At 48.4% G+C, this 10,309-nt stretch overlaps 1 pseudogene; it reads left to right on the top strand.

Annotated features, from left to right (window-relative positions):
* The first annotated feature begins 1,025 nt into the window (after positions 1–1,025).
* The window catches only part of LOC121835515, a 92,405-nt pseudogene continuing 83,121 nt past the window's right edge, over positions 1,026–10,309 (top strand).

Below are 10,309 nucleotides of genomic sequence, written 5' to 3'. Positions count from 1 at the left end.
ATTTTTTACGTTTGAGAAGCAAATAACCAGGTCGACTCATTACTGTTTTCAAATGTATTCTCAGATTGCTTCTCCCGCTGTTGGTTTGGAACGCTAACAATCACTGCTGCCGGCGTCTGCGGAGTGCTGAACGAGCAAAGCTCGTTGACCTTGCCAATTTTTACGAGTGTGAGTGGTTTTGAGTTTATATAGGTGTTTATAGGAAGACACGGTGTAAGAAGCAGAGGTGACCGAACGACTGCGGCGCGCGGCCGCGACGAGCGTACCCCGTAGCGCTCGCAGTGTGCCGCCTCTCAGCCATATGGCGAGGCTAACTTAAGCCCTCGCTGCCCTTGCAGCCTGAGACCGGCCGCTGGTTGAGCGTCGACATCATTCCGTCGTTTTTCGGTCACACCTCGCATGCGTGTTTGACGGTCTTTTGAAACACCTGTGACATAGGAAAGTGCTTTGTGCCGAATCGCAAGAGCGGCTAGAAGTCATGCAAGAAGAAATTCTCGTTTTTCAAGCCGCCCGTAGACGCCGAGAAACTTGTGGCGTGGCGGCGGGCGATACCACGGGAGGATGGTGTGCTGTCATGAAAGGACCTTTCGTGCGAGCGATATTTTGCGCCACATTTCGTGGTAAAGACGTGGATTGCTGAGTTCAACGGACATCTTCTCATGCAAGGCGACCGGAGAGCCACGTTAGCGAAGGACGCTGTTCCATCAATTTTTGATGGATGCCCCGCGTACCTCACTAAGCAAGTGAAGCCTCCGAGGAAACCAGCTAAGTGGAAGGCAAACACCAGTGAGCTGTCCGGGAAGTCACGCCACGTGTCTCCCGGGGATGGAGAATCCACTCAAAGCGCAACAGGTGTTGAAGTTGCCCATGACAATCTACCGGAATATGATGACAACACGCCTGACTCCTCAAGAAAGAACAGAAACTGAACTGCTGAGTTAGCCACATCCGCCTTTGACGGGCTTTTTGAAAGTGCAATGTCTGCGTTTTTTCGCGAATCCTCCTGGGCTGCACATTGCGTCAATATGGAGGGCATTCGAGATGTTACGTACTCCCAGATTGGAGTGAAGCAGGACTGTGTGGCGCCGACCCTCTGCATATCCAAGGCGATGCACATCAAAAGGGACAGGAGCGTGAACGTTCTTCTGCTGGGGAAGTCCTTCAAACCTGCCTCTGTTGCGGTAAGTGCGACCGTGACGACACTCTCTGACGTGGAGCAAGCAGTGAACGCCGTAAAGGCAATCAAGGTTTGCTCAGGGCTGTGTGTGCTTATCGTGATCCTCAAGGAAAATGGAGGCATTCTAGGTGCGCAATGACAGTGACCGAAGGGAGTGTCTGCAAGGCTTGCAGCACTCTCTGTAACACCTTGCGCATTCATACGTCTCGTCAGATGACTAGAATGAAGGAGCACAAGGTGCTTCAGTGCATAAGGAGAACATCACAGTCTAGCCGAAGGGAAAAGATTGAAACACTCCACAGGGCCAAGAAGTCGCTAACCAGATCAAAGGTACGTCTTTTGGCAAGAAACAAGGTGCTATTGAAGGAACTGAAGCAGTCAAAGGACAAGACGAAGTCACTTTAAAATGAAGACCTCCAGCACCGCCTGCTGCAGCAGGACATCCCATTAGCACACTTACTTCTCATTATTGAGTGTCTTTCACCAGCAAAATGCACAACTAAGAGGAACCGGAGATACACTGACGACTGGCTGCTGCTCTGTCTCCTACTTCATATTCGCAGTTCCTCTAAATATTCGTTCTTGAGAAACAATGACATCTCCCCACTGCCCTGCGTCACCACCACCAGGAAATGCATCAGCATGATGGGACTGAAGTGTGGCCTTAATGAGCAGTTTCTGGCAGCCCTTGCAACCAAGATGGCAATCAAGAGTCCTATAGAACGAAGACGAATGCTGCTACTTGATGATATTCAAATCAGGAAAGAACTGGCCGTTAATTCGAAGACTATGACATTCTCTGCGTTTGTTGACTACGGGCAGAACGATTAAGACCGTAAGGAGCTGGCCGATCATGGACTTGTATTTGCTTACGCTCCTTTTGCTGACAGCTGTATCCATCCTGTTGCAGTTTTTACATCAAAAGGACCAACAAAAGGAACTGTGCTTTCTCAGCTGCTCCTTCAGTGCACCCTAAACCTCCAACAAGCTGGAATACATATCGATGGAGTTGGTTTTGATGGTGCAACAACAAATCGCAGAATGTGGAAACACTTCGGAATTGGTGGTGTTTTGGGACGTGTCGCTAACTCCTTCGAGCACCCATCTGACAGTTCCAGACGAGTTTACATGCTCTCCGATGCACCGTATTTGTTTAAATGCATTAGAAACCGTCTCCACAAGAAGAAGGTGTTCCACATCGATGGGATGTTTGTACAGTGGTCATGCTATGACGCTTTGTAGGTAGCAGATACAAAGCACGCGGGCGATGAATGGGTATGTCCGAAGCTCACATACAATCGCATCCACCCATCACAGATGTTGAAGATGAAAGTCAAGCTCGCAATGCAGGTATTTAGCGAGCCTGTTACCAAAGGGCTTCAATTCTACGTTAAGCCTGGTGTGCCCCTCTTGTACGATGAGGGGCCAACGGTGCAGTTCACTTTACTCAAGACAAATCTGTTTGATACTTTGAATCGTGGGGTTCCGGTTGAGGGAGTGCGACGAGATGGAAATGACTTCCTAGCCATCAAAGATGCGATGCAGTGGCTTGAAAAATGGAAAGAGAAACTACTCAGTGGAAAAATTCTCAAGGTCTTCTATTGTAGCGTGAGCTACACCGGCCGAGGTTGAGCAGTTTCGCGTGGATCCCATAGAGCCATGCTGCGCATCCGCAAGGAGCAGTAACGTCGTCACACGGCGCACAGCTGGTGCGCCGCACTCTTAGAAAAAAGGGTCAGTACAGTCCTCCCTTAAGGGAGGAACGCTCTTGACATATATGTTCCTTCAGAAAGGGAGAAACTTTCGTCCCTAATGCAGCAAAGTAAAAGTTCCTCCGTCGCCTGCATCTCATTATAGCGGCCACGAGTCCAGCAAATCGAGCTCAATAAGGCTTAACGAGAACACTAAGTCTATTGTACGGAGCGAGAGGAGCAGCAATTAAAAACGTAACACGAGCTTTCCGCGAAATGTATTTATTTCCGAAGCCGGCTTCCCCCTGCAGGTAAAGAAACTTACGTTTCGAAAGCACGCAGTCACTCAGTCTTCTCATCGTCAGCACTGCAATGTTAAACGTAGACAACCGGCACCCAGTTCGCGCACTCTATGTCTTACCTTTGCTATTCCTCGAGCCACAATTCCTTCGTCAACCGTTGCGTCAACAGCACATCACGGAGGAGTGGTAAACCATTCGCCCGCAAAACCAAAAGCCGCTCTCAAAAAAAGCACATCCGAAGCAGCCTCTTGGCTCATTTCAGCACGGTAACACGAAATTATGGCGTAGCCGCGTAGCGTAAAAGGAGGTTAAATCGCTTGCCACCAGATGGCAGGGTGAAGCAGAGTAATCGCAAGTAGCTAGGCTAGGTGGCGCTAGGTACCGCCCAATTCATGTTCTACAAAAAATATTCTTATTTTCTCACGCCACCATTGCGCTTCGAGAACCTCTATTAAAGACACATGTGGACACATTACGCATACTAAAGGATCAGCTGAACATAATTAAGCGCATACACATACGTCGCATTTACTCAATAAAACAGCAGACTAACCCGATCACTGCTCCCGAGCTCTGAGTTTCCGTCTTTTATACTCGTCGTTTTGAACGTACGGAATTTCTCGGTGACTCCCTAAGCAATAAAAACATTCCCAGCATGTTGATTTTTTTCCAGCAATGTCATACATCTGAGAGTATTTTTAATGACTCAGGGGATGAATCTCTTATTAAAAAGAAAACGCTCGATCATGCCGTAATTATTTGAAAGCCAATACATTGAGCTGCTCCAACGGTTCCAAGCGACGAGTTTGTTTCCCTGCACGGCACTTCGTAGCTAGTATTTCTATTGTAGTGTTTGTTTTTCTATTTGTGCTGTTCGCGCACGGCTGAAATTGCCGTCTTGAATTAATCTCTGTAGAGGGAGTATTTATTAAGCTGGGAGTGATGCTTCACGGGCAGAGAAATCGCTTTTTGATCAACTTGAATGCAATCAAAGCCGCGACTTGCTGCAGGTTTTAAGTGTACGGAGCTACGCCGTAGCGAGCTCGAAAACTTCTAGCGCTCATCCCAGCGCGCCACTTGAAGGGCAGTTTCTCCAGGAACCGTAGTGTATTTAAACAGCAAAATAAAGATTAGCTTTTTTTTTCGTTTTTACCTGTTTTTTTTTTTAATGCTAAAATTCCACTGTAAATATACGTACTTTCCGTTATAATTTCGTACTGTTCAGTCTTTTCCCCAGAGCGCAATCGCTCTCGGTGACCGGCAGTCACATTGGCCACTGTACGATAGGAGCTTACCGTTCAGACGAGCGTTCCAACATGACTATCCGCACGTCGATCGATTGCACCTAATTTCTCAAGTGGTCTTAAACTCTTTAATGTAAAGCGGAATGTCAACCTGTGACACCCCACCCCCTACGATCAGGGCCCGACCAGCGGCATCAATGACCGACAGCTTAGGTCATCTCATCTTGTTACACCACTGATGAGCGAACACTCGGCCACATTGGCGATAATTCCACTCTTCGGTACACAACGCACAACAGTGCAATCACGATGCTGCTGCTATGCTGCTGAGACGCAGAGATACAGATCCCCGTTGATTGCCGCACGGCGCTCGGCATCGGAAAACAGAGCCGAACTCAGCACGGAAGGCACCAAGGCAGCCGGCAGCAAAACCTGCCTGTCTTGGACGCAGTTCCTGCGATTTCCATAACGTCGAAAACGGCGACACAGTTCCGCGTGGTTCCACTTCTGTAGTTCCGCTCCGCGTGGGCCCCAAAAAACCGGAGACGGCCATCTTACCCAGTGTATTTAGTGCTACTGGCACTGCTCCGGAACTACTCTGTTCCTAGTGGCTTCGTTAGCTTGTTTGATAACATTAGTGCTAAAAACGTCAATGCAACCGAAATGTTCTGCACGTTTGGACTAGAAGACGGAGTTACAGGCGGCCTTTGCTGCCGCTTAAACTCAATCAACTCAACAATATTTATTAAACAACGTGCGCGACGTGCTCGAAAAACGAAACCGAAAGAGGATGAGTCGGGAGGGCGAAAGCTTTCTCCCGTCTGCGTGGAAAAGGAGGAAAACGTCTCGTTCCTCCCTTCTTCTCGTGGTCGCTTGGGGGCGCGTCAGTAGAAAGAAGGAAGACATGCGTTGCTGCCTTTTTCCTCTATTTTTTCTTAGAGTGCGGAGCCGCCGCCGCCGCACGCTCCGCCGCTGCCGCGCGCGCCTCACCGGTGTGCGCATTCCAGAGGAGTAACGTCATAGCCGCGGCAGACGCATTGGCGTCGCGTCGTGCCCAGCTGTGCTCCTCCGTCGAGCAGTAGCCAAGTCTGACGCTGCACCGGAGCCGCTTAATAGCGCCTCTCATTTTGTGCGCATAAGCTCAAGCTACGTATATCCTTGCATAGCCGAGCTAAGCAACCGCAATTTTTTTGACCCCGTCTACTGCAGGAGGCCTCAGGGTAACGTTAAAATCTGTTGTTGAACTGTCGAACTATACACTGATTGAGTGTGGCTTCGACTACGTGTTAACAGCAAAATGAACCAACACCGCCTCGAGTGTTTCTTTGGAGCGATTCGGTAAGCTGGAGGTCAAAACGAACACACCACGTTCCCTACATTTCTGCAGCTTTATAGCATGCTTTCCACCTACACCCTCCTTCAAGCCCCCGAAATTCGGGAACTGCATCGTAAGTGCAGTTCTCAAATTTTGCCAGAACAGCGCCGTTCAGTCAACTCTTCTTCTTACGCCGTAGAGGAAGATGTCCTCATCCGCCACAGTTTTCAGCAAACAGCTGCCGCAAGTATGCGATGTCGGAAGAGTTACGGGGATGCTTGTTTTCGTATCGGGGCCATCAGCCTAAAGCGCCCAGATCAACTGTTTTAATTGTTCTGTCTTGATTTCTTTTTTTTTTTACTTGTGTTGATGCTGAATAAAGATGTTAATTTCCACAAAAGCGGCCCCGCTGCTCTTTGACTTGTGCAGCCGTCGTGATTGAGATTATGCTTTCAATACCAAGAAAAGAGCTTCGCAGGTAAATATTTGCCAGCCATTTGGGTGGAGGCCACCGGGCGTTTGGCTCTCATCAAGTTTGTCTAGATATGTTCCCGTCATTTCCCCTCGAGAGCAAGTAGCTCTTAAGTTCTGCAGTGCACCTGGCCTAACAAAGCGAATGTTCGAAGTCGCGTTTTTATTGCGCGTCATGACGCTCACCCAGAGCCGTGTATACAGAGAGTTTGGTCCATGAAGGGCGCAGGCAGAGCCAGGGCATGCACCAGACGCAGAAAGTGTGTTTGGCATGCTCTCTTGGCCAACCAGAAATCTAACAAAATCCCCTAGCGGTGGTAGCGAGAAACGGTCTTAATGAGAGGTATTTTTCCGTATACAGTTTTATTAAGCGCGTAAGAGTGAAGTGTAGCAACCCTTTATGGTTGAAAATAGGGTGCACGTGAAGTTTCGATTGTGATCATGCAGAAAGATGTAGATAGCGAATGCGGGCGCTTGAACTCTGTTTTGCTCGGACAGAGTGTGACGACTCGGACGGCAGATGCCCGGCCCTGGGCGCTTGGAGTACGGGTTATGTCGATCGTTCCGCCAGTCGCCCTCTTCCACCATGATTTTGAATGACCGTGATTGAAACATCATGTGTATTATATTTCCAGTCACTGAGAGTTACTCCGACGCACTTATCAAGTTTGTTACTCGCTACCACCCCCAGGGTATTATTTCCGGCTTCTGGTCGGCCACATTCGAATTTTGTGAAGGCGCTCTGGAACACACCCAGCCCGCATTCGGCCAACGGCGCCTCCTCACTTGTCTTCTATACTTCCCAACGAATGGCCAAACTCTCTACATGTATGGCTCTGCGCTCAACCACCTCGCTCACAGATGCCATGCGAAAAAAAAAATTCCAGATACAGGAAAACTAGAAAGACTGCATATTTATTTTGTTGATTTTTTAGTTCTCTCGGTCGCTTGTTATTCGCACATCGATGGACGCTGACAGACGCTTGTATTGGACCGTGGCTAGTGCATGCTGGAACGCTAGAACGCCGCTTTCATGGACGCGTCTTCTGAGCGTTGCAGAAGGTTCTAGACGGGGGAAGAATAACAGACGGACGAAGCGGAAACGGACGCCAACGCGCAGCTTGGTGTCTGCGTCTCGCGGCATTGCAGACGGCGATAGACGGTGGGGAAATAACGGACGATGCCGGAGGCCGCCGCTCGTCTGCGCGCACGACGAGCAGGCGGTGTTAAGGCCTGACCACACCAGCGGGAACGGCACCGCCGTCCAGCGTCCCACCGCGAGTCGGTCACATTGGCCTCCGTTTGGCGGGCGTCACGTGACAAGACCAGCGCGCCTCCCGTCGGATTTCCCGCTCTTCCGTCGCCTGCTCTCTGTTAGATTCTTCCGTTTTGGCTCTCATCTTTCGAATGCATCAAATCCGCACTCGCTGCCTACATGGTAGGTGTCCATAATGACCTGGTGATCAGCGTGAATTTGATCATCCTAGCCTGCTTGTTGATCTTGCGACGTCGGTGCGTTCTGAAGGGAAGGAGCGCAGGTTTTGGGTACATCCAAGTTGGTGCTACCGGAGCACCTAGCGACAGGTCAGTGCTTTACTGCCCCTGCTGCGCGCCAGAGATGAAGCCTGCTTTCGAGAGTGTCCCCAAATAAACGCGACATCCGTCACAACGCAGGTGACATGCGACAAGCGCCACGGAGAAACTCACCTGTTATTCCGAATTTATCTCCAATAAATTCTCAACCGTTCTTCTCAGCCTCCTTACCTGAGTAGCTTGGCTGCCTCTTGTCATATATAAAGGTAAACAATCGCACAATTTCGAGGAAGCGCTCCGTTGGGAAATGCATTGGGGGATATAGGGATAGAGATAGCAGACGAAACAAAACAACGCTAGGCTTTTTTTGCAACGTGAAAGACGCACGGAGAACCACTTTGCGTGTTACCAAGGCATCACAACGTCACTATCTAAGCCACCTCCTATTGGCTCATTTCTTCTGCGGCGAGAAGCGGCGAGCTCTGAACCGCGCAAGGACCGGTTGGCTTGGCGGCGACGCCCGGCGCGCCGCTGCACTCAAAAAAAAGTCCGTGCACCCACTTTCCCGCACAACACTCGGAGAGCCAATCACGTCAACTTACGAAGACAGCTCGGCGAATGACGATGGCAAAACGTATGTTTAGATCAAAAAACGCAGTCTGAGTTGTGACATTAAGCAATGCAAGCGTGACGTTTTGCATTGCTTAACGTCACAACTCAGACTGCGTTTTTTGCTCTAAACTTATGTTTCGGCATCGTCATTCGCCGAGCTGCCTTCGTAATTTGCCGTGACTGGCTCTCCTAGTGTTGTGAGGGAAAGCGGAAGCACGGGCTTTTTTTAAAGTGTGGAGGCGAAAACTGGTGCTGGTCGGCAGCCCGCGGCGTCCAGCGTCACGCGGCAAGCCTCCGCAACGCTAACGTGGTCAGGCCTTGACCACGTGACCGGATGTCGTGAAAGGAAGACACCACGCTTCTTAGCCTGCTCGGTCTAGCAGCCAAGCCAGTTCAGTTACGATGGGCGGGGCCACTGAATTGTGGCCGGGGCTCAAAGTGGGCTGTCACTTCCACGTAAATTGCATCTAACGGCGTACACAATACGGGAGAAAAATATTTTTTTTCGTGGCAAAATTTACAAAAAAAAATTACTTGTCCCAATTAGGCTTAAACAAATTTGTTTCCTTGCACTTTGCCTTTTAGGTGATACGAAGAGTGATTAACAAATTAACAAATTTTAATTTGTTAATTTGTTAACTTGTTAATTTGTTAGTTTGTTAATTTGTTAATTTGTTAAACAGTTAACTGTTTGTTAACTGTTTAACAAACAGTTAAAAAATTTTTAGCGAAACATTTTTCATCTACTATAAATTACTTATTACGTTCTCGAATCTTTAAAGTTCATATTTTATTAAATTACCACAACGGTAACAATAAAACGTGACATCACAGCTATCTTTCCAATATAATAATCCTGGATTAAGCGAGATGTTTCGTTTGCCCTCCAACACTTCAGTGCTACCGGACACAACAAATATCAAATTGGTAAAAGCTTGTAGTGCCAACAAAATGCACAGCATTTTCTCCCCAATATGACAAAACAGTAAAAATTATCATAGAAACGGGAGACAATGTGTCTACTTAGAGCTTAAACATAATTAAGCTCCAATTTTATTACGCAACTATAGTCACTTAGCGCTTAAGATACGCTGGGCTCGTGATTGGTTTTTCGGTAATATTTTCAGCTAGTGACAGGATGTCATTCACTGCAGAGCGATAATAAGATACTTCGAACTCGCCACGTTCTTAGTTTATTACGGTGCCAGTAACTATACTTCGTTTCCCTTTAAGTTCAGATGAAGCCGAAGCTACTATCTGACGGGACCAACCAGAAAACGTAAAAAATTAAACCAAACTGCCAAGTCAAAGTTTGTTTTCTCGTTTAGTAGGGGTTGTAGTGATGTCAGAACTCCGAGCTCTGATTGGCTTTGATATCAAGGGTAGCGGGTAGAACTCAATTCTAGCTGCCTTGAGGTACACTCACTGTCCTTCCAATCGAAGCCGATAGAGATCGGCGTTTTGGGGTCCCCGCAGACCCCCGCGCAAGAACCAAAGAAACTTTCGCTCTGGATAGCGTTCTTCACGTTTCTGCACTTGTTCTACCATAGCTAAGCCAATCATACACAGAAAAGCCGTAGTGACTGGCGCTTTTAACGCTGCTTGATTGATCCCTGGTAGCATAGGCTGCGTCTGTGCTTAAGCTGAAAGAAAGTATTTACGTCGAGAAAGTGTTCTAAAATGCTTCTTTGCCGCTCCTGAACGTCACCGTCACCAAGCGCGCGCCATCTTTGTTTAAGGTCGGGAGCGGAGAAAATCCACATGGGCCCATTTGAAGGGCAAAGAATATGACGAGGTGCTCAAAGTGTAGTCAAATCTACACGTCGTATGGTTCATGTTCGGACAGTATTTGGAGTTCAAATGCTTCTCGTCATTGCCTCTACGATCGAAAGTTTACTCAATTTGACTTAGAGTGAAGGTTTTCTACATTATCGCTCGAAAATGTATTCGTGGTCAGTGTCGCT

The sequence above is a fragment of the Ixodes scapularis genome, unplaced genomic scaffold (genome assembly GCF_016920785.2).
Source record: "Ixodes scapularis isolate PalLabHiFi unplaced genomic scaffold, ASM1692078v2 PGA_scaffold13__105_contigs__length_92229423, whole genome shotgun sequence".
NCBI lineage: Eukaryota > Metazoa > Arthropoda > Arachnida > Ixodida > Ixodidae > Ixodes > Ixodes scapularis.
Note: the sequence above shows the minus strand (reverse complement) of the source record. Positions and strands in the feature narration are given on the sequence as shown.